The 25,925-nt window shown below is 39.1% G+C and overlaps 2 long non-coding RNA genes across 2 annotated transcripts in view; one reads left to right on the plus strand and one right to left on the minus strand.

Moving 5' to 3' along the window:
- Positions 1-1,276: 1,276 nt before the first annotated feature.
- LOC121647593 overlaps positions 1,277-25,925 on the minus strand; it is a 37,232-nt gene continuing 12,583 nt past the window's right edge. The window contains exons 2-4 of the long non-coding RNA XR_006011865.1: positions 10,315-10,388; positions 3,609-3,682; positions 1,277-1,431 (exon numbers count right to left, since the gene is read on the minus strand). This is a non-coding gene — a long non-coding RNA (uncharacterized LOC121647593). The remainder of the gene's footprint in view (positions 1,432-3,608; positions 3,683-10,314; positions 10,389-25,925) is intronic.
- Positions 12,865-21,820, plus strand: LOC121647594. Its single transcript, XR_006011866.1, has 2 exons — positions 12,865-13,325; positions 17,399-21,820. It is a non-coding gene; the product is annotated as an uncharacterized LOC121647594 (long non-coding RNA).

The following is a 25,925-nucleotide window of genomic DNA, read 5'->3' on the forward strand; positions in this document are numbered from 1 at the left end:
ATTCTGTGATTGTGTTAACTTGCCATCAGGTTTTCAGAGTGGATTGTGATGGTTTTACAATAGTTCACTTTCTTTATTGATACTGGTAAAAAGGGTGAGACTTAAATTGAAATATTGATGCACTGATTTTGTTCCAGTTCTATCCATTAGTAGTTGTCGTGTTTTTGGATCCATTTCACTGTATACTGAAGTTGATTTGCTAATAGATATGAAAGTAGGGTGCTTCTAGTAATAACATATAGTAATTTCTGTTTTTGTAGTGTTGATAGTGAGATTTTGGGTTTTTTTTTTCTAGTAGAAATGTCAGATAATTGAATTGGTGGATTTAAAGCAGTCTGACGGTGTTGTTTTGAGAAATGAGAAGAGTGTTGATTTGTGGTAATATTTTCATTTAAATTGTGGATATTTGGCCACTGAGTGGAAGATTTGTCCAGCGTATAAGATCATGTTATTTTTGTTAAAGGGGGACCAGAATTTTCTTGCTTTCATATAGACCCACTGAAACCAGTACAAAATGTTAATCACAAGCTCTGTACACTTACAATATAACTGCATGCTGACAAATACATGCAAAATAATTCCATAGACCAAGATGTTTTTTTTGGTCTAAATTGGGCTATATAATGTTTTGTTTAATAAATTACACAAAAAACTCTAAAGGTTTGATATATGCCACACACACAGCTAGACTGGTTTAAAATAGGTGCAATCAGCTTGCAAATCTACATATAAGGACTAGCATTTCTAGAAACACACTATTTACATATCAAAAATACACATTCATGCCATTTATGTAGTATGTCTACATGTAAATGATATGTTGTTGTAAATCCTGTTGTGCCCACTACTATTTAAAAGTAATTAGTAAGCTTAATAGTGTAAGATGACCACAGTACTAAGGGATGATTGCATTTTGGGATAATGTTTGTTTTATTTGAAATAAGACACCGGAATACCTTTGACATCCAAGAGGCATCTTTTGAAGCACCAATGTATCTGTTGGATGTGTGTATTCATCTTAGATATATGAAATACTGAATATTTAGATGATAAAGCTCACGGGTTAAGCTTTTTTGCCGCAATGAATCATGCACTGCAGAGTGGCTGTTGGTGTCCGATAGGTTCTCAATCTATTAGTAGAGGCCTATAGTCCTGACAAGTCTGCATGTCCTGCTCCACTCTGGCCTGCCTGCAGGGCCCCTTTCAGCTTGGGCAGTGCCCCATCGAGATGCATCTGTTGCCAGCTATATTTAGAGGGTGGGACAAATACCTTTCTGCTTGAATTTGAACTTCAGCTGACAGACGGAGGGCCAGCGTGGAAAAGCAGGGATCTGTATGGTTTGTAACCTTGAAGGGTTTGTTACTTCCAGGCCGTAGCAGAGTGTAGTCAGTCTTGCTACTGCGGTCAGCAGTTACAGCTGAAAGCTGAGGCTGTAAATACAGCACAGTTAACCACAGTTAGCATTGAAAAGCTTGATTTAGCAGCAGCTTTGAGTGCCAGTACCTACGGTTCCATGAGAGCTACCAGAATGAAAGGGGAATATATAGTAATGTTCTCTGATAAAGAGATTTAAAACTTTTTCCCCCAGTGAGATCTGAAAGAATAATGATGTATTTCTGTGGCTTTGAATCAAATAGGGTTACATTTCTGCCCACAAACATTTGTGTGTGTGGCAGTGCTTGCAATGCAGCCTGCATGTGATATGTGACCATGTTGCAGGGCCATCTGCTCTATATAACCATAAACAAACACAGGCAGGCCAGCTTCACAGTATCAATTCCAAGAGGTCTAGGCTGGGTAAATGTATTCATGCTTTGGTCTCTGGGTAGATGCTGGAGCGATATGCCCCAGAAACTGGCAATGGTTATGCAATGGCATTCATAATTCATTCCACAAACACAATATGGACACCACTCTGTCCCATATGCAAACACATGGCCAGATTAAGGAGTGAGCAGCCAAAGGGGACAGAGTGCATTCTGAACTGTTAGCAGAACTGCTGACTGACTTACTGCCTGCCTGTCTCCTTGTCTCAATGAGAGCTTATCTGTGACAGGCCTAAATAGGCCAGCTTTTACTGCTGGAGGGACTTCTGCTATATTTTACACCTAGTGTCTAAATCAGATACATGGCAGCAAAGAGACACTCTACAGTATGGGAGTTTTTAATGCATCACCTCGAGCCAAAAGCACATATCCAGATATACACTCCAGAGTAGTTTGCCTGTATAAGTTGTCCCCACCAACAAGAAGCTACATTTACTGTTATGTTACAAAGCTGTATGGCCAGTGCTTGTGGCATGAAACAACCTTTAACTGAGCAACAGCAGGTAAAATTAAGTCAACAGGGAAAAAAATTAGCACTATTTTAGATGCACATCTTAAATCAAGCCAAATTAATAAAATTTTTGTTTTCATGCAATTGTGGGTCAATAATTATTGATCCTTTTCCAAATAATTTTAGCTAAATGATTCTGTGTGACTTGGTCATGTAAGGTCTGTACTGGTCAATAAAGAGTAAAACAGCATTACACTAAACTGAATACTTTTGGCATCTGTGCTTGCAGAGTCAGATGAGAGGAGGATTTTAATAACATCTGCACATGTAATCAAATGCCTGGCTCATAGAGAATTCCAGCTAGTTATAGCTAGAGGTTGAAGGGTGGCGCCTGGGGTTACTAAGTGCATATGATACAGGCACAGTTGGAGATGAAGCCCTAGCTTTGGCTGGAGATGGGTATAAGAGCAGAGGTAAAACTTTGTCAGGCAGACTGGCTTAAGAGCGATAAGCTGGCAGGCTGTGGAAGGAGAGAGCGAAGGAATCGATGAAGGGTGGAGGGGGCATATCGCAGATTTGGCCTTTGCTAGCAGATTTGCCCCATGTGATAAAGGACCATTTACGGGGTCTACCAAAGCCAGATTTTTAGAGAAAACTAACAGCTTGTTGCTGTAGTCAGCCAGAAAAGAAAGAAAAAAAAAAAAGGAAAAAAAAAAAAGGAGAAACATCTCTCCATGAGGAAAAAGTGTATCGGACATTGCTTTTCTCAGATTCCTAACACTCCACTCAGTTTATTTTAATTTGCTTTTCAACCCAGGGTCCAGTTGCACCCACTTTTTCTCTCCCGCTTTATTCCATCCTTCTCTTCCTGCTACCTGACTACTTTGGCAGCGATACACAAAATGGCGGTGGGGAGCTGAGAGCTGGAAGGCACAGAGTGGAAGCCATTTTCTAACAGATACCGGACCAGGCACAGAGAGAGCCAAGTCTTCCACTGAGTCTAGTGGACAATTAAGATTAGTCTGCATGTGCACAAAAGATTACGTTTTGTTTCTTAATGTACTACACTAATAAGCCACTGGGACCACTTGGCCTGTTAAATAGGGTAAATCCACAATATCCAGGCATTATGATTTAATCTAATGGAGGCTCACATTATAATGAGTCTCAGAAAGAGAATGAAAATAGATCAAATGGTTATATGTCACGCCTACAACAAATAAAACCTGCACAGCTTGTAATTACAGAATCTGTTTCATTAAATGCAACACAAGACAATAGATTTTTACCCTAAAAACATATTAAATTTCTAAGATATTAAAGTACTTACAATGCCCCCTGTTCTGCCTGTCCTTGATGTCACTTGTTGGTGAAATGTTTGTGGCTAAAACCCCATCTGATTGCCTGCAAGAGAGAGAAAAAGACAAAATTGACATTAAGAATTTTACATCGACCAATAGCAAAAAGAACACAGTGAGGTCAAGCTGAAACAAATATAAGTTAGAGAGCCCGCTGCTGGAGCCGAGGGGCTGTAGGGTCTTCTTTTCGTAGCCTGTTTACTAATAAGCTCTCCCTACAGCTTCAACTGGCCAAGGAAACTCATTAGCGGAACACGTAACACACCGCACCCTCTCTGCTAGCCTGTACACCAGCCAACTCAATGCTCACCCAACCCCAACACACAAGCTCTGCCACGGCCTTGGCCTTGCCCAGAATCACCCACTTGCTGCATACGTGCACACACTTTGGCATGCTGCATCACTGAAAAGCCTAGTGTCATATGCGTGGGCGAAGCGGAGCATCTGCGTGTACTTGTGAGCATAATAAGTGAGTTTCTGCACATGCGGCACAGTATGTTCAGTTTGCACATGCGGGCATGTACATGCTGTGTGGTGTTAATGCACGAGGCGGTATTTAACATGGGCCCTTGTTATTGTGCGCGTATGTACATGACGTGGAGCCAGTACAATCACTCGGAGGTGGAATGGCACAGAAAACAACAGAAGCAGTTTCTCATCCAGTCGAATCTCAGTCTGCAGGATAATGGAGTGTGACGGAGGACAAAGAGAGATGCGACGGCTGTCCTCCAGCAGACCAAGGAGGACCCTCTGCCAATTAAAGGGCTCCACTCGCTGCGATGGCGGCTGCTGAAGGGTGATAATTCTGTACAGGGATGCTAATTGCAGTACAGGACATGGCCATGCAGAGGAAGGGTCTTTTATATTTTGTTTCTAGCGTTTGTAATTACAGTGCAGTGCCTTGGATTGCTGCCAGCACATGTTTATGGGCTCATGAGTAACCCAACTCTTCCAGCCCGTGGAGGGAGATTCATGTCCGAGCTGTGCACTCGCTGCCCTCTGTGTGTGAGTGTGGGTGCGTTGTTTGTGTGTATATGCTTGTTGATGACTCATGAAGCCTGGGTGATTGTGTGCAGAGGGGTTACGGCACAGTTTATGAGTTAATACCATATGGATGGATGGATGCAAGTGTTGTAGGAAATCGATCATTTGTTTTTACAAATTATTTGCTCAAGTTTGACTCATAAAACCTTCAGTCACTCCACCATAATATAGTAACATAAGCAAGAAAACCCAAGCATATAAACAGTCTTGGAGTGCCTTATTATACTGTTGAAATCAGTACAATCCACCATAAATATAAGTAGGAAAGCCCACACTGATGCATTTCACTAAATAAGGCCAAAATAATTGAGCTCTTTGCTGATGAAGAGAAAGAGAGCGATGGCGTGGAGGTGAACTGAGAGAAGGGATTTACAGTATTTTGCTAGTTGGAGAGTTTCAAGTGAGTCCTTTCAGCACTTCACATTTTACCTCTGAGTGGAAATATCTTGCTGACTCTACTGTTTTTCTCTGACTAAGCTGCTCTAGCAACATCAGAGACATAAAACTGAAGAAATATACAAGTGATGGAAGAGAAAAGTTGAGCGGGTGCAGCTCAATGTTATTTGGAATATATCTGTTCTGATGGATGCTGAGAGACGCACATCTAACACCACAGACCAAAGACTGAATACTCTCTATTATACACATTTAATACAACGAGGTAAAGGTCACCGAGTTTCATTTTTCCCAAATTCAAATATCAATTTGGTTGGTTGTCAGTCAAATTTCTGGCAAACTCCCTAGAGAAAGTTGTTTAAATGCTCAGTTTTCAACAGGAAGACGTAACACAATCGTCCCTGGACACCCCCCCCACATGCCCGCTCACAAAAAAAAACAAAAAAAACAAAAAAAAACACCTTGACCTCAGTTAAAAAACCCATGATGTAAAACAGCCATATCAAAGTTGCACAAGTCCTGCTTCAGAGCATCTGGAGGAAAAGAGGGATAGGTGCGGGGGAAGGAAACTCTACATCATTTGTCACCCATGAAACTCTCCCCCTGTACAATATTATGTCATTACGATTATGCTCACCATCTCAGAGGAGTTACTGTGGTTTTGAGGATAAATTACATGTGACACTCCCAGCTGACATTCTGATTAACGCAGGGAGAATAAAATGGCCAATCCTCAGTGGTCAACAGGGTAATCAACTAATGGCTTCCATGTATGGTGAGAGGGGTGAAAAGCAGGCTTAGAGAGTTTTTGTGTAGCTGTACATAGGGGTGATATATGTGGTAGTTCATCATCTGGGCCTGGGATTCCTTTGTTTTTGCGCAATAATTTTGTCATTTGCAAAGATGACCGCAAGATCAAAACTGCAAAGATGCGGGTGTGTGCCCGTTTGTGTATCAAGGTCTTGGCTTCTTTTGTCCAGCTTCTCCCTCTCTATTCAGGCCTGGCCTACTTTCAGCTTTACTGTAGAGTTGATACTGTGTGAGCGTGCCACAGCCTGTAGTGGCCACTGTAGATCCACTCATCTGCTCTTTAACATTCACACAGTACAGTAGGGCAACAGGGAGCCTGGTTAGTCTCCAGCACAGAGACCTGATCCGAACGGACTGGACTAACAGAGATTTTCATTGAGATTTTTAGCAACGGACTGAGCAATTCCTAATAAAAACACTGATGAAAAAAAAAAAAAAGGTAAGAGAGAAAGCCTGAAGAAGAGGCTGCAGTGATGAAGTATAGTTAAACAAAAGTTTTTTTCTTTTTTTTTGTTTTACCTCAAAATGCCAAAATGGAAGATTTCAATCCAGCTTTGTTTCTTTTTTTTTTTTTTTTTGCTTGTGCTAATATCTTTTTACTTTGTGCCACTCTGTGTGGTCTTTCAGCAAGAAAACTTGACTTGAATGTAAAACTGCAAAGGAAAAAGAAAACCCTGATTTAAATGCATATGTATGTAAATGTTTTATACGCCTTGAGTGTCTTTTTTAACAGAAGTTATAAAATATTTTATATTTTATCATTTAATAATTTTTATTATGTCATTTTAAAAGAACAAGGAATACAAATTGGGTCATATCTATTCACCTAATTGCCTTCCCAGTAATTAAAACAATAATGATCACATCAATTTTACAGGAATCTATCCATTTTTGCTCAGGCAACTCAGAGAGTCTTCCAGGGACCTCATACATACAATCTTACTTCCATTATGCTACATTTCTGAGTTTTATTGTACTTAAACACAACACTGAAGGCGCTTTAGTGTTAGAAATAAAAATGAGCTTCATTAACATGGCCGAATAAATATATTTACAGTGAAGGCTGACTTGGCCCCTTTCACCACTCCCATATAGATTTCATGTTAGCCAGGAGGAAATTGGCTGGAATTCACAACATCACAGCTAGCTCATAAATTATACAAAATCACATCATATTAAATACCAGTTTATGTACTAAAAAAAGAGCATGGCATCAGTGGCTTTTTGCTGTGTTGTATTTGTGAATAATTCATTTTCACTGGTAAGAATACAGTGGCACATGCCCTAAACCACACAGTCAACACTTTAGATATATCTACACAGCTCTGATCAGTGCTTCTATACCACACACAACCATACAAATAACAACATGAACCTTTTTCCGGTAGTTGTTCTAATCTCAAATAAAAAAAAACAACACTACCACAGACAACAAAATGAAACCCCAAAATTGCATTGTCCCCTTCCATTTAAATTTAAAACATATCATTGTTGCCTGAAATAGGATTTTTAATAGTAATTATGATTAACTCAGATATGCAATGCCTCAGGGTGGCAGTTTGTAATACAAGGCTTATTTAATTTCTTATCTACTGGACACGCTTTTTATGCTTATTATCATATTAGAAATGACAAATTCCAAACAATAATGACCTGAAATTAAATAATTCACACAAACAATGATAATACACATTAATCTAGGGGCATACACAGATCAGTATTAAAAAAAAATGTTTTTCTTTTGTTTTGTTTCAATTATCACATTGAAGAAAATTATAAAAAAATGGTTATGGTCATCCGGAAAACTCTAATCATAATAAAAAAAAAATGTGTGTGTGTTTGAGTTGTGTGTGTGTGTGTATTATAACAATACAGCAACAAGTTTTTTGATGTACTGTTATACTGCATACACACACACACACACACACACACACATACAGTTACAGCATAAAGTGTTCTGGGTGTATTAAACATTACTGAATTTATATCTTTAATAAAATCTTGAAAAAGAAAATGTATTTACCACAGTCCTTTCTATCATCTGACCCGATTTATTTATTTATTTATATTGAAACATAATGCCAGAGGGCGTGAACATTTAAAATAATTATTTTAAATAAAAACACTTTATCTTTCCTTCACTGTATAGTACATTCAAGGCTTGGCACCTGAAAAAAAAATATTTCTTAAAAAAAACATTAAAAAAAAAACAAAAAAAAATTGTGAAACCAATGTGAGGACTGAAGAATAATTCTATACATTTAATTTATTTTCATAGTACTTAGATTTCTTTAGTTAAGACAAGTTTTCACAACTTTGCTTCTAAATTATTTTTTTTTTTAATAATCTTTATAAAACACATCAGTACCCAACAACTAGTGATATTGTATATATATATATATATATATATATATATATATATATATATATATATGTATAAGAAAAATACTTATTTTAAAGTTTCTATCATTTTACATTCAGCTTGTCTCAATCAAGGTCAAGGCCAAAGTCACGTTTAAGTTCGCTGACTTGTTCTCTGGCTTGCTGTTTATTTTGGCAATATATTCACAACACAGACATTAATGTTAAATTTTCAAAAACATAATAACTATATGAAATGCGGTAACTGATAAAAAAAAGTGATTTAAAGTCGCATTGATTGTTTTATGTATTTGACCACATATGAGTGTTTCATAAAGCCTCAGATCTCACACACTGAAGAATGAAAATATAAAAAATGTTTTACTGTTTATTTTAAAGCATTAAATATGCTGCAAAGAAAAACTAACTTTAAAAAAATATATATATAAATACGTGTGTACACATACTTGCCTGTGTGTGTGTCCCATTATTGGTTGCAATAAAGCAGTTCAAAGTTTGTTTTAGTGAACAGGATGTGCCAGTGTGGGCTGCACCAGGCTGTTGTACTGCTCAGGTATACTTTTACAGAGCTAAAATACTGAAAAGCTTTACCACTCTGCCATCTGCCTCTCAACATGCAACCTTTCCCTGGACTCTTGCCATCCACTGCCAAACAGGCCTTAGGGGTGGAGTAGTGTGATACTCTGCCAGCCAAAACCATGTGTCCACAACTACTAACGCAGAGCTCATACCGACATGCAAGAACATCAACACATATGTAAGGAACATCTAAACTTTAATTTTCAACCACACAAAAAGCTTTGTGTGATATCAGTTTGGCTTTGCCCTTCAAAAACGTCCTCGTTTACGTAGGTCCTGACAAGTAGCCTGACGTGAGCATTCAGCAGAGATCCAAAGCACCTTATTGGCCAAAGTTAGATGATTTACAGGAATGAACTGTTCCATGTGTAAAAACTAAGTTCAAGAAAACAATGGATTTTTTTTATGGATTTGATTACATGTTCAACAACACTGAACATAAATTTGCCACAGCAATGTCTCACATGCAACCCATATTTTCTATTTAAAAAAAAAAAATTAACCTGATAAGAAGTTCAATGTGCTGCAAATAAGGTTTTATTCAGATGTACTTTTGAAAGATAAAATTTTCTGACATCCTTTTTTTTTTAATTTTGCAGAATTATGTTCTGATTGTTTAGCTAAATGAATGGTTAACATATTTTCCTCAAGCGCACACAAGGAGATGCTTAAATCTATATCAGTATAATTACAGATCCTTTTCCAGAGCAATTTTTATACACTTGCAACAAAATGCTGTAATGCAAGACATAACTCCCAGAAAATATTACTTTCAGAGATAATCCACTCATACAAAACACGCACAAAACTGAGTGTAATGTGGTAAATACGAGGGCTATGTACACACAACAAATACCTCAAATAAAACAACATTTTATATATACGATCGACTCGCTACACACTTTCAAATACTCTCTGAAAAACCTTGAATTTTTTTTTTTTTCATTTCAATAAATATCCTTGCTGAAATTCAACTCTCAAAGATACTAAGTTTACCAAAATTATTCGAACATTGCATACTTCTCCTGAAACCGTACAACCCATACTAAGCACGGACCACATCACTCATAAAATTCCTCCACAACTGTGGTCTTCCACTCTTCTACTGATTAACACAAAGAGGGATTATCCTGGTAGAAATCAAAGCGCTATACACAAATTTTGTTTGTACATTGATAAATTACAAATAGTTTTCCTAGAAGCATGGGAAAAGTTGCAGAAAAAATGTTAAAACAGGAATAGATGCTGTTGTCATTTACAATATATACTATTTTATGTGTTTGTTATCAAACACCATGAGCACAAAGACTTTGAATTCAGATGTATAAATGCGCGATGAGGTGAAGAAGAACTTTATATAAAAATTTGTTTATACAGCAGCATGTGAAATACTGAAATCTTAAAATGGAAAAACATGGCGGAGTATCGAAAACAGACGAACATACACACATAACACATATTACTCACATTTTTTAGAGGAAGATGGGAAATTCCGGTACGGATGCGAATTTCTGCAGCTCTCCCCACTTTGATCCACATCTCTGTTAAGAAGAGAAGAAAGTCATAAGCTCTTGTTTTTTTATGCTTCTTGAGAGACACTTTGATTTCCCTCAGACTATCCTATTCACAGCTGCGCCGCAGCTCCAGCTCCAGCTTGAGTGTTTGGGTCAGCCTAACCTCCAGGCTCACTACCTCTTTCAGCCACAGTCTCAGCCCCCAAGCTCAGCGATGTGTGGCTTGCCCGCCTCCAGCAAAGTCCAGGCCTAGTGAGGCCTGAAACAATGGGAGGCCATGAGGCTGTCTGCAAGGCTCCAGCTAAGCCTGTCTGCTGGTTAACAAGTCTTTGAATGAGAAATGTTAGCAAACAGACAAACAGCATGTCTGATGCATGCAAACAGCACAAGCAGTTCAGTCACAGCCTTGACTGAGCACATGAATAATTCAGCAGTCTATAGGCTGCTCTCCCACATTACTCCCTCCTTCTTCCCGAATCAAATGCCTTCACTGGAATACGAGTGTCAAAGTATTCAAACCTCTGTCTTACCAACAGCTTTGCTCTCCACATTTGTTTAATAACTTCATATTATCATGCAATAACAGCACAACTTGGTCATGAAGAGACAAAATATGCAAGGATCCCACATTTTCAAGCAAGTACTTGAAATTTCGTAATTACAACATTTTATTTTCTTATCGCCTTTAACTGTCTTTTGTTTGGAGTTGGCACCTGTCCCAGAAAGAGCTCCGGCTCAGCACACCACTCATTCTCCTGTTAGGAGAGCGAGTCGGTGTGAAACAGAGAGAACAAGGGGTGAGAGAGAGACACACACACACAGAGACAGCGAAAGACAGGACATGGGAAGGAAATACAGGAAGAAACAGAAACACATATGTGTACCACGCTTAGACACTGGCCACATTGTTTAATTCCCATCCACAGTGATCATCCAGACCACGAGCCCACCGCACGCAGGTTACCCGTCAGAAATGGCGCCCTGGCACTCTAGGTGGAACAAGGCCCATCCCATGGAGAAACACCACCTTGACATATTTCCATCCAAAAAAGGAGAGAAACCAAATAAATACTACAAAAAACCCATCAGCGGAAAGGAAAAATTGAAAGATGTGGTACATTTTAGGAGGTAAAACATAGAAAAACGGAGCAAACGGCACCGAGATCCAAAGTGATGCAAAAATCAACGCGCCAAAAGTAAGAAAAAGCCTCTAAAATGCAACTTGTTGCCAGGTTTTGCAGCACTGCTATGCAGCTAGTTGGAGGCAGAGGGTTAAAATCCAGCTAGTAGTGAGTGAGGAAAAAAGCAAAAAAAAAAAAAGGCAAAAAAAAAAAAAAAAAGCTCCGTCTATGGAAGGGCGGGCTGTGGGGAGGCCCTGACTGTAGAAATAGCAGCAGACTTTTTTTTTTCCCCCCTCGCAGAGCTTAAGTCTCCCCCTTGCGTGTAGCTGGAGCAGAAAGAGGGGAGCAAGCGAAACAGGGAGAGAAAAAGAAGGGAGGACAAGAGGAGGAGACAGCGAGCGCACAGTGAAGGGGAGAAAAGCTCCGCTGATGATGAAATAGGAGGTGCAGCAGAGCGCGCGAACCAGTGACTTGTTCATCACATGTCCAACACGGCAAGGAACTGTATTTGCACTGAGAATGGGGGAAGAGGAGGGAGGACGGCAGGGAGGGAGGGAGCATAAGATGGGTGGGAGATGTAGACACAGAAGGGAAGAGAGAGAGGGAGAGTGGGAGGGGGGAAAGCACGATATGTAGGAGGGGTCGAGGAGCAAGAATGACACAGAAATCCACTCCTCCAGTAGTGCGCAGACTCAGTGCTCACACTCACACGCCATACTGGAACACATACAGTACCTCAGCCTTACTGTATATCAACTAGTGCAAGAAAAGCAAAGAGAAAAGAAAACATCACACAGAATGGGCTGTTCTGCTGAAGGATCAGTGAAATATGCAACACTTCTGAGAGCTTGTTGAATTATTAACCTTATGTCTTACTGTAGTGGAGCTGACTTAGAAGCACAAACTGATAGCAGCACACACTCTGAGGGAGTGCATTAACTCTTTAGCATACCAGGGGTGACCAGCACGAATGCATAGAAAAGACCGGACATACGCACACAGGAAAACGTTGAGCATGGAGAGTGTTAAATTCAGAAACATGTGGCTGAGAACGCACGGAAAGGACCCTCCTCCTGTCACAAAGCGAGCTGAGGCCGAACCCTCGCAGCTATTTTGGCACAAAGTCAAAAGGTTGATAAGCATTTTTGGGTGAGACTCGGCTCCTTTTCCTCGAGGAAAAACAGCTGCCACTTCCCGCGTATTGAACATTCAACAGTTCAGAGAAAATTTACAGGAGCCCCTCTCCACCCCCATGAAAGTTGCTGATTTGTCCTGTTTAAAATGGAGAGATTGGTGGAGGAGGGGGGGGGGGGGATGACACATTAACACAATCTGTCCAACCTGAACTCATGCTCTGATTTAAATGAGGAGTAAGTAGGCCAGAAAGAGGAGTAGAGGGGGTGACCTAAACAGCAGGACTGCTTCCACCATCTTAGACTGTATTGATTATTCTTTGCTCTCACACATGCTAGCTCTCTTTCTCTCCCCTTCTGTCCCTCCCTCCCTCTTTCTGTCTGTTCTGCCACCTTCTCTACTCGGCGATCAGCGTTTGGCTTTTTCCATTTGTGGCAGATTACTGTAACGCTATTGTACAACAACTTCCTGCCTCCTTTGGCTCTGGTTCTAAAAACTGCAGAGGCAGAGCTCGTGGCTTAAACTTTTTCCCCTCGGCCTTGAACTAGAGGAACTCTATATGGAAAGAAAAAGAAGGAAGGGGATTTGTAAAGTATCTGTTACAGAGGAACTATTTTGATTTTATTTCTCCTTTATAAACTGCTGAGAATTAAAGAGGGCAAGAGGGGACTACATCCTATAGCAGAGACAATGGGAGGAGAAAAAAAAGGTGGGGGTTAAACTTTTCTTGCTTTTGCTGTATGAAAACTTTCTGTTAGTGTTGGAGGGCGCTGAGTTTTTAGTGGGGCTCTAGCTCAAGTGGATTTGTCTAACATGGCTGCTACTGCTTCAGGCTGCACAGTTTGCAAGGGGGCTGCTTTCTTAGCACAGCCACCACCCCGAGTCTCTCCGGCTCTCTTTCTCACTGCAGAATCACACAGACTGGACTCTCCATAGAAACTATTCTTTCCTGCGTGCACCTCTTTTGCTCGACCAGTTTTAGTAAAAAAATATAGATGGCTATACACAATGTGAGAGAAAAATGCATGCATTATTTACACTAAACAGCAGTCTGAAAGCATTGCAATTTATTTGTTCTCTTTCCCAAAGTAAGATACAAGCTGGTTCGGGCGTCTAACATTGGCAGGAACCCTAGACTCCTACTAGAAGGAGTGTAGTTATACGTCACATCTCGCCATGTGTTTTAACCAATTGAAAAACCCATGACTTCATTGGTCTTAATGTATATAGCTGTCATGTGTATAGATTAAGAGAACATATTTAGGAAAAAAATATAACCTGGATGATGAAAGGGAATATGTTTAAACTCCAAAGATTAAAAGTAGCAGTTTTAAAGAGACATGCTTTGTGCATTTCTGCTTAGCTTGCGTGCTGCACTTTGCAGTGGCATAAAAGTTCATTTGAGGATACAGTTTTGGTTTTGCGTCTGCTGCCAGCTCTCACTACTGACCTCTTCTATGTTGCTACTCTGTTTGCATGTTCCATTTATTTTCCATGTTTTCATCAGTCATAATTTATCAGACTCTAGAAACAATAATTTATGCAGAGTTTGCTTTTGCAAAGGTAGGATTTCTACTACTACGAGTCACTACATTTCCTTCACATTAATTTATTAACAGAACATCAGGAAAATTTTAAGAACCATGCAAAAATGCATTTCTGCTTAGTCTGATATGCTTAAGAGGAAAAAGATGGAGAAACGCACCATTTTTCTTCCTCCTAAGCTGCATCTGCATGATTAAAAAATCAGTCAATCAGGCGGATCGATAACACGATGTGAAACAAAATGGCAGACGGAGCCATGTTATGGACTGCTCCATTTTAAACGTTACACAATATATTTTGCATTTAAATGTGCAGTTCTGTACAGCATTTGATTTAAAATGTGCTGTATAAATAAACTTGACCTTGACCAAATGTTGATGAAAAAAAGTTTATAATATTTTTGATAAATTTAGTAAAATGATTAACGTGACTACTTTAATTTGCAACATTAAGATTTTAAAGTTTTTAATATTAAAATGAACAGGACATTGTACACAGATAAAAAAATATTTTAATACTGGTTATATATATATATATATATATATATATATATATATATATATATATATATATATATTTAATAGTATCTTTTTTTTCATTTTTTCCAGAATTCATATGTCCAGCATTGTTGCTTTCTGCAGTCAGGAGATCACATCTATGGCACATTTAAGTAGTTCAAAAGGCATTTGTCAGGTGTGACCAAATTCACGTACTGTAAGTGGACAGTTTGAGGCAACCTTACAAAGCTCCTCTTTTTACCGGCTTTTCTCTTTACTGATACGGAGAATAATGAGGAGAGGTGAAGCAAGATGGAGCTGCAGAGGGCAGGGGGACCCACAAAGACAAACAACATTCGCTAACATCAAGGAGGCATTAGGAAGTGAGACACGGGCAGCTGCGTGCTTGGTCAGCAACCACAACTGCATCAACATTTCTACCCGATATGTGGCATATAAAAAAAAACCCCAAAACAAGCAAAATAAAAAAAACACAGATATTATTGTGTAAAGGGGAATTTAAAAAAATAAAATAAAATAAAAAAAAACTAACCAAGTATCACTTCAATGCGAGGGGGACGACGTTATACTGTCTAGGAGCCGGAGCAGAGACAATGAGGTGGTCTTGGTTAAGCCCTGCACGTGTCTAAACAACTTCTCTATTACACCCGGGACCTTTGAGGGCACTCCCCATCGAGCAGGGAACAAAGGCCATGACCCCTGGGTCAAAAGTGTTACATGGGAGGCCAAGCGGGCCTATTCAGTCTTCCACTGCTGTTTGCTTTAAGAAGGTAAAGATTACTAACACATTAACTAATACCGATTAGGGGGTTATCCCTCATGGGACTGAGGTCCCAGGGCAGCACATCACATCTTATTAACACAACCTGACCTTTAACCTTACTAGTCACCCTAGGCAGCTGACTGTGACCACCACTTTCTGCTCCCAGTTTGACATTCACAGGGACACAAACGAATGAGAGAATCACTGCAAGGTGCAACACAGCTTAAAACAAAATTACAGCCGTATGAACAATCCTAAATGAATGATTATCACATCTACAGCGCTCATGCACCCCTGCTTCAGTATGAAGAACTTGCATCAGAAGGCTGCGCATCATCTGTGCAGCTCTACTTACAGAATGCGTAACCTCCTAATTAAACTTTTAAACAACTTTTCATGGCCTCCTACATAAGAAAACGTGTCCAGCTGAAGTTGATAAAATGGTTGCATGTGTACTAAAGCGCTCAGCACAAAATGGTGGACAGAACACATGCGCACTAGGGAGGCTCCATGTATACATATATATATATCATAAAATGATAATGCTGCTGTAATACATGATAGAAGGTGAAAAAGCAGCAATTCCTTCAGAAACTTTTTTTCCAAACTGCTATCCAAACATTACTCTTGCATCAGCAAAGAGATAAAAGCACACTGTAGAGCTGAGTTTACTTAACCCTTTTGCACCCAGAAATGCCAATTCTACCAGGATATTTGGATTTAACATAATTTGCACTCAACTTTTTAAAAACAACAACAACAACAACAAAAAATCTGCTTTTGATTTGATTTTTGAAGCTTTGAATTAACATAGTAGTATCCGTTGAGTGAAAGGAAGGTGTGTTTCTAAAAGAGCAAGTTCATGTTCAGATTTTATATTTTTTTAATATTCGCACGGGAAACGTGTGTATGTTATAATTGAGTACTTATTTGATGATTTTTTTTAAAATTGAGCATTTACAAAAATATTTATGTAATAGTTTTAGTCTATTTCACAAAGTCTGTTCCATTCTGAATTTGTCCGTGGGTAAAAGATGAAGTAAAGTAGAAACCTCAGGGAGTTTTCCTAAATGATCTCCTCGTTAATAATACAAAATGAAAATGCAAAAATGTACAATATTCAAATTCAATTAAATGTTTTAAATTTCAAAGCTTTTTTTTTCTTTAGCTTTATGTAAGTCTAATTATAGAGTGTAAGAGGAAGCATATTATTAAAGAAACACAAAGGAACAAAGTTTGCTTTAGAAAATATTTTAGTGAGTGAAATGCATGGGTTTAATTTGTCTTCATTTGTAATCTGTTGCAACTAACTTTACATTCTTTCTAATAATATCTTTCTTCTTTTTATTAATTTCTGGTTCTTAAAAATATTTTTATGCAACTTAAAAAAAATATAGAAGTGGTTAAAATAACTACTTAACAGCATGTTCGTATTAGAGTTATTATAGTTACATGAACTGCAGAGAATAAAGATTTCAGACACACCAAACTACAGAAATCAGTTTAGTTTTTAAGGCCAAGCTTCTGACTCAAATAAATAAAATTTGTTAGCTGATTTCAATCTCTTTTTTTAATCTTTAATATACTTTATTATGTATGTATTTTTGCAATGTTCTCTCTTCCTCCCATCTTTATAGTTTTCAGCACCTAATTTAAAGCCAATTAATTTGTCACGAGTGAAAAGACAGCTGGACTGTTTCAGCATAACTTGATTAAAATGAAGTGAAATCAAAATTGACTAAAACATTCATCTACTATCAAAATGCAGACAAAGTATTCATTTTCTCGTATGCTGGCTTTCATTTGATGCCTTTGTGTTTAGCAAAGTCAAAATTATTGTTTATTAATTTGTTTTTTAAAGACCTGAATTAGTGGATTCATATTCATAATCTTAAGTAAATAGGAAAAAGGACTTTTTAAAAAGCAGAAATTAACTCACCTTGCTGTCTCTCACAGGATTCTGAATGAAGACGATGAAGAAGGGAGACACGAAGAGAAAAAGAGCAGGGGCAAGCTCCTCCTGGGAACAAGCTGGAAATTATGGACCTATTCGATATCAGACCTCAGAGTGGACAACCTATCCTAGGAGGGACGCGCCCTAACTGTAACTAACAACTACTTCTGGCAGCCCCTGAACAGCCAGGCATATTGTCCTGGATCTGGGCCTCTTTCATGAGACACCATTGAAAAAGGCAGTTGTGGGAACAAATGAGCATCTAAATATGAATTGGCAATATTTTATATAAAAATTTTATAACACTACATTAAAAAGAAGTTTTTTTTTTTTTTTTTTTTATGTCTTAACTATAAACTATGTTCCCTTCAGGATTTTACACATTAAGAACGTTAAGGGGCCATAAGAAAGGATTTCCACATTAAATGCATGCAAGCATAATTTTCTCTTTTTAGTGATATGTTATAATTAATGATAAAATACTTGAAGTAAAGAAGATCTAACTCTTTAGATGGGGTAATATAACAGCCATCAATGACAGCAGAAGCAAGTTTAGGCTGTTTAAATTAATGTAAGAAGTATGGAGTCAAATGTAAAATCGCTAGATGTTATGAAAGTGAAAAAATGGCAATTTATCAGTGCTGAAACAAATTTTCTCTTTTTCTCTTTCCAGACATTTTAGTGTCGGCCCCTGTCAAACACAGAAACTGGGTATTATCTGGTGTTAGCTAAGCTGCACTGGGAAAACATTGGCCTGTGTTACTAAGTTACCTGAAGTGCCAGTAGAAACTCTCAAAGGTCAACGATGTATAAGTAAAAGAAATAACTATTTCTCCTTTTTTCTTGGTCCACTTGACTAGCTACGTCTGCCTTTTACATACCTGAACTCTGCCTTTGGAGCCCTCCACCGCCACCACCAACTTTAGTACCAACTTTAAACAGCCTCGGCCATTTTCTTTAGCTCTCCCTCGTCACTGAGCCAGGAGAGCACAAGCCTGGTGTTTTATGGGCCACGTCACAACGACTGTGTCTGCGCCACAGACCTGCGAGGAGTCCAGATAGCTCAGTCATGCACACTTCACACCTCATTTTATGCGTGGTGGTTTGTTATCCCTCACACTGACTAGCATTTTTGCTAAAACAAGAACAACAAAACAATTACCTAACGCACTTTATCAATTTCATAAACATGTTCAGATTCTGGTGCCTTCTCCAGCGCAAAGCTACCTGACCCCAAATCATTTCACAGCACTCTCTTTCCTCTGATTTCAACAGCAATGTTAGCTCAAAGGAATCATGTAAAGCAGAAATGTTCTTCAAGCAGCAGAACCTTTTATGAGGTTCATATTGATTTAACTTTGTGCAGTGTAAATAAATCTCCATCATCTCCATCAAAGAGGGGGTCACCGACCTGACACTGGTTTGAATGTAGCACTACTGAAAAGCACTGATTAGCTGAATTCCAGTAGGGTTGACAAACTATAACTGACATGTGTGATGTTATTAGCAGAAGGACATTCTCTATGTTGGAGCAAATCAGTCTATGGGCTGGTTCTGCTGATTTCCCAGCTCTGCCACTACCTGCAAAACACAGTTTTCCAAAGAAGGAAAAAAAAAACAATTGTGTAAAAGAGATGCTTCGTATTACAGCCATCACTGTATGCATCTAAAACTGTATGTTGCACACTATTCATTTCAATACATTTGCCGATTATGAATCTTTAGCTTACTTTGAACTTATATTTACTTGACATATTTTAATGCAAGGTTGCACTAAAATATATGATCACTTACTATCACTCAAAGATATCAGTGAAAGTCTAACCCTTCACGGTACAGTGATTAGGGTTAATTTCCTGCATTTTTAGAGAATAACTGTTCAGTAACTTAAAGTTGGCAAATTAGTTTGTGCAGATGCAGTGACCGAATCTATTTCCCTGCATTCTCTTTGTGCCCATTAGTGGAGCATGTGCTCATAGTGAGGAGCTCGGTCATCTGAGGACACGCACATTGTAGAAGGGGGTTGTTTCATTCAGCCTGAATCTTTAGGTTTACCGTGGTTCTCCCAGTGTAATTCTGTGTAATGACAACTATTTGCTTTCACAGCCTCATACAAATAATGATACTGTATAGATTACACTGTATGCTGCTTGTACTGAGATGCCGGGTGCAACGAAAAAATTAGCTGATTTATCTAAATAGTTTTTTGAGGAGTATGTGTAGCCTTAAAATATCTAGCTTGCTTTTTGAGTGAAGTGTGCGATAAAAATCATAACTCCATTGTCATCTTTATGTCCCATGATTTTAAATTGTTTTTATGAACACAACTCCTCTCCTAATGACAGTTGCTACAAAAGCAAAATACAACAGTTCATGTGAGCTACAATATTTCACGTATTCCTTCTCTGTAGACGTTGTGTTCTTCTTATGCTAAACTGTGCTGACGGTGATGGTGTATAATAGTACCACGTCCTGCCAACACTACCATCATCGTCGTCAGGTTAAAGGTGTCAACAGCATGCGGGGAAACTGCCGCATGACGGCCCCTGACCTCTCACACCAGCTCAGAGAGGCAGAGGGTCATGCAGAGGACACGACGGTGGAGAGAAAAGTCAATCTTATCCTTCCATTCTGCCACAGGCCTTCGTGCAGCGACAGAAAGATGAGCTAGAGGGCTTTCCAAAATCCACACTCGTTTGGCTGGGAGCAAGGCGTCAGACCCGTGTGTGTTTCAAAGGAATTGCTGAGGAAAGCGATTTTTATGGCAGCACCCCTTCACTTGACAGTATGTTTTAGCCTGCCTCTCTGTCTTTGCTCCATCCCAACCTCAACTTAATATCCCGCTACACCAATTTCTGTCATCTTTAGTGGCCAAAATGGCGTGCGGCCCACTTGTCTCCTCGTGGTAGAGAGCTCTACCTTGTCTCATCTTAATATGGCTCTCACACATATGGACACTTTTTTATCATTATCTCCACACGTTACAAAATCCTCGGGATCTGCTGAGCGGCATGGAGCAGAGGGGTTAAAAGGCAGGAGGCAGCGAAATGAAGGCAGAGAAAAGCCTGAGCTCTCGAACTCCTCTCAGTTGAGCCTGTGCTTCGATAATGGGGAGGTGATAACCTGGCACAGAACCAACCACTAATGCCCCTTAAATGTCAGACTGCAGAAAGGAAAGGAGAAGCAAAAATGGGAGCACATTCATATTTCAGCTTGGCAAATGCTATAATGCATTGATGCCTCACAGTGAGGGCAAGGAAGAATCCCAGAAGAGAGAAAAAGGGCGGATATGATAAAGGGGAAATGAAAAAGAAAAAAAAAAAAAAGGTGTGGGGGGGGTTGGTTGCAGTGATGGGAGCAGCCACATCTGACGGTTGTCTCTATTCGACAAAGTTCAGTGTAGATCCGTTTAACTCTCTCTCTCTCTCTCTCTCTCTCTCTCTCGCTTTCTACACAGACGAAAATCTGACAAGGTGGGGGTCGGGGGACAGGGTTGAGTCTAGTGTTGGGGGTGGGGTTGGATTGCTGGAGAGAGTGATCTTTTTTTCCAGCGGGGTGAAAGGCGGATGGTCATGTGTGCAGAGCTCATGACAAAAGGCCCTTTTATGTGCAGCGTATGCAGATAGAGGAGGCTCCTTTGTGCACAGATGGAGATCCCATGCCTGGGTCTGCCTGCGGCGGAGAGGGAAGGGAGGGCGGAGAGAAGAGTGTTGGTGAAGGGAAGAGAGGGGAGGGAGGGGTGTATCTGGCACTGAGTGCCATCACTGTGTCTGGTGGGGGATGGGGCACAGAAAAGCAGAACCAAGTCGTCCTGGTCCTACCAGGTTCATACATTTAGGAGGAGGGGCTACAAACCTTACTAAGAGGATACAGAAACTGGTAACACGATAGTCAAATCACAGAAAAGGTCCTCCAACTGCCTAAGTGGACCAGGGTCAAATATTAATTGCAAGTTATCTCTAGTATTTGTTTCATCAGCTTGTGAAAATGTGTTCTGTCACACACAATGCCAGACAGTTAATACTCAAAAGCCTGTAAAACTGATACAAAGGATTATAGGCTTAAAAAAAGAAAGAAAATAAAGCATAACCTACTTTTTAATGCCAAATATTACATAATCCTAACAAACTGAATCTAAAAAAATAAGTTACTTTTTAAAATCTAAAAAGCTCAAACTGTGTAAGGCATCAAGGTGGAAAAATGTCAAGTTCACCTTTAAACTCTGTCTCCTTATTAATACGTCAGTGCTGTTGCTTTAACTCCTTGTTGTTTAAGTTTGCTGCTCATAATTGATCAATCTCTAGTTAGTGTTAAATGTTGAAATGAGTCTAGCTGTTTTTTAAATGTTTCACTTTTGAAAAGTCTGTTTTGCCTTTGAACTGGTAATGTTGAGTATTTGACCCCTAATAAATGCCTTAAATGCTTCTCATCTTATGTTTGCTGAAGTTTCTGTTGTATTAGTTTTGAAACAGAAATTAATTTTTTGCCTAAGAAAGAGACAAAGCCGGGATCAACCAGCCATTTTCATTTGCAGCTCTAAATCCTAGCATCTCTTACCAACTTCGAAACCTGGTATATTAATAACTTTGGGGCATGGTCTGAAATTCGAATGGCAACATAAGTACATTCCTTGATTCTGTATCTTAGATCTGCAGAAATCAGAAAAAAAAAAAATCTGTTTTCGAGTTGGATTTATGCACGCTGGAGTAGCATGAAAACCTTAAAGCTTAAGGGTTTTCTCCCATCCAGATATCTATTAAGTTCAGTTCTTTTATAAAGTAGTGTACAACCGCCCTACTACGAGTGTGTGAGTGGTCAGTACCTTAGCTCTTGTCCGGATCTATTGCACAATTAAAATCACCTGCCTACAAAAAAAAAGTTTTGGGAAATATTTTGTGTCATATTTAGTGCATAAATGTTTACATAAAATAAAAAAATTCTTCTAAAATTTCTTCCTTCAAGAGACTTCCTTGAATGATAAGTTAACTCCTGAATTTGTCTTTAATAACCTCATTTACCTGGAATGGTATAGATTCATGGACCAAAGTGGTAACACCTTTAGACTGAGAGTTAAATTGTGCAGAAAAGACATTACCTCTTCTCCTCTTCTTAATTTTCAAATACTTTTTGACCAGGTGAGTTTCTTGCAGAAATACAATATTAGAATGCCTTTGTTTTATTCTATCTATTACTTCTTTGACCTTCTTAAGGTTTTGTAACCACCATCAGTTCCATGAATTTCAATTTTTCCTCATTAGACATTTTGTGCAGCTGGTGTTATAGTCTTCATCATTCTTTGGTATTGATAAAAAACAAAAATGACAAACATAACTGAAGTTACTAACAACATTGTACAAACAACTATAACCTATAACTAGGACTCTATTCCTGAATTCCCACCGCAACAGATCTCAAAACTTCCAGATAGCTGTTGATGGTTTCACTTTTTCGGGTAAAACCTTGAAACCTATAAAAGTGAACAGACAGATGACCAACTACAACATTAACTTTAAACTGCTACACAACCATAGATGAACATTTGTCTTTTCATAAACACCCTCCTTAGTTATAAATTGAATCATACCTCAATCTCTGGAATATTCTGAGAAACCACGAACCAAAATAAATGATTGACTTAATCTAAGTCCCATTACCTGAAAAGTTCTATTTGTAAACGACAAACTCAAGCTCGTTTCTGAATAATTCAGTTTGGATCCATTTCTGACCTAATCCTCTTGATAAAAATCCTCTGCTTTAGTGCGGCCATTAAAGATGTGAGACTATTCCTTGTATGTCACTAAAAGTCAGGCAGAGGGGGCGATGTCGTACCGGGGACCCGATGACCAGAGCTGCTGCCTTGCCTCGTCAAACTCCTTCTGTTTCTTGTGCACGTCTGCTGCCACATTCTAGTACAGCCTCACCGGCTGATTCTTTTAGAGAATTTGCTGCTTTTTATTTTGGCTGCTCTTACCACTAATTCTTTATCTATGAAGTTCAGAAACTTCATTATCAGCGGTCAGGGTGATGATTTGTTCTGTTTTGTTGGCCCAACTCTATCCTTCAAACATCATTCTCCCTCCAACCAGGACACCACAACACTAGAGAAACAAATTATGCTCTCACTAGAGAGCGACTCAGTTGATATGGCAGTTTTAATCAAGGCACATAAGAAAAATACCGTAAAAAAACAGCAACATTAACCTTTTCACACAAGGCTGCAGATGTAGCTAAACTAAGTTCAGAATGACACTAAAGTATAAAAATTGAAAGCATCATGCATTGGCCAACATGTTTGATTTTTAATACTGAGCCAGTACCTTACATTATTGTAAGGTAGATAGTAAAAGTGGTGGTTAAGGAGCTGATAAATATTCAAAGCTCTGCTTCTGGCTTACAAAACAATAACCCACACAGCTCCTGTCTACCTTCACTCCTTAATCCAGAGCTACACTCTCTCTCGACAGTTAGGCTCTGCCAGTGAAAGACGCCTTGTGCTCCCACCACAACGTGGTGCAAAATCAGTAGCTAGACTCTTCTCCTCTGTTGTCCCCCGGTGGTGGAACGATTTACCTAACTCCGTCTGATCCGCAGAGTCCTTATCCACTTTTAAGAGCAAGCTAAAGACTCAGTTGTTTAAGGAGCATTTCCGCACTTAGCTTAACTCTTCTACTCAACAGAATGAGTTAGAAAGATTTGTCCAGCTCTTTGGCTCAATTAAGTACTGAATAAGTTGCGTGCACTTATGCCCCAGATGATATTGTTCGATAAAACCATGATCTTGTATTTAAACAAAATGACTTATATATATATATATATATATATATATATATATATATATATATATATATATATATATATATATATATATTTATATACATATATGTAAGGGAGTAAGGGATAATGCCCTATGAGGTGGCCATTATCATAAATTAATAGACAATGTGGAGGCGTGAACCGAAGTCCATTAATTTATGATAATGGCCACCTCAGAGGGCATTATCCCGTTTATACCATGGTCCATTAAGAAAGAAAAAAATATTACATAAATTATAAATGCGTTAATGTTGTTTTTACAGGTAAAATAGTAAGTTTTTCACAAGAAGCGGCTGAGTGAACTATTTCGGCCAAAGTTATGTTACATGACACAAACATTTCAGAGGGCGGGTTCGGCTCTTACAGCATGTGTGTGTCCAGAGGATGATGCGACATTTTGTTTCAAACAGTCAAAGTCCACAGATAGTTTCCTACATGTTCAATAAGCCTTCAGGCTGCTCTAAACTGCCGCGTCTGCAGCCCGGCGTCTGAGTTTCTGTTGCCACGGTTACCAACTACTATTTAGTCATTTAGTCAGCACAATAATTTACAGCAATAAGGCTATTTGGCCGGAACTTTATCACTTTTCAATGGACACCCTCCAGCCAATCAGAATCGAGTATTTACCCAGACCATGGTATGTGTATATATATATATATATATATATATATATATATATATATATACACTACCGTTGTTGTACCGTTAAAAGTTTGGGGTCACTTCCCTATTGAATCCCATGGCAAAGTGACCCCAAACTTTTGAACGGTAGTGTATATACACAGATACATTGTGAACAACAACTCACGTTTAAAATCATAACAACTAGCAAAAGAAATTTCAGTGTTTCCCCTACAGTGACTCAGCCACGGCTATATTGTTGGCGCTATGCCTTTAAAATGACGAGAATTCTATCGTTTCACATCAGTGTCATAATTTCTTGATAAGACCTTCATTGCCGCTTCCGGAAGTGCAGCAGTGGTAGGCTACTCTGCTTTCAGACATCTGCTGTGCACGGGAACACAGTATGCAGAGTGATATGCCATTTTGTTAGTTCCAGTGCCATTTACTAAGTTTATGGAGAAAAATAGATAATTGGAGCACTGAAAATCGACCCTGCACATGAAAATGGACAGCAAGCAAATTAGTACCCGTGAGAGAAAACATACATCTTGAGGAGGCATTTCTGCGTCGCGAGGGAATTACATAGTATTTTCCAGCAGAAAATCACCTTTGTGAAAGCCTGTCAATCTACTGTGTAAACATATGTGGCCCAATGTCCTCACAACCAGCATGCTCTTTAATTTGTCACTGCACCCTCAATTAAACAGTCCTTGCTCGCTTAACTGGAGTTTTGAGACTCAGGAGGCGGAGACTGTGGCTGACGTGTCTTATCCTCTGATTGGTCAGTTTCTGGCAGACAACAGAGCTAATGTCAAAAAAAGCTTCTCTAAAGTGTTGTCGACATATGTAAACTAACAATGCTGAGATTTAGCACATGCGTAAAGGGCAATTCCACTAAATTCTTGGGAACCTAGACCACATTAGACCAGCTCCCGATAAAAAAAACTACATCGAGAAAATCTGGACTGAATGGTTGACAGGCAGGAGTTGCCTAAGGGTTAGGTGCAGAACAGCGTGACACAGGTGAGGTAGAGGAAGCAGGAGAGTCAAGTGGAGGAGCAGGGGAGGCGAGTGGCGTCGGAGACAATTAAA

This window comes from Melanotaenia boesemani, chromosome 10 (genome assembly GCF_017639745.1).
Source record: "Melanotaenia boesemani isolate fMelBoe1 chromosome 10, fMelBoe1.pri, whole genome shotgun sequence".
Taxonomy (NCBI): Eukaryota; Metazoa; Chordata; class Actinopteri; order Atheriniformes; family Melanotaeniidae; genus Melanotaenia; species Melanotaenia boesemani.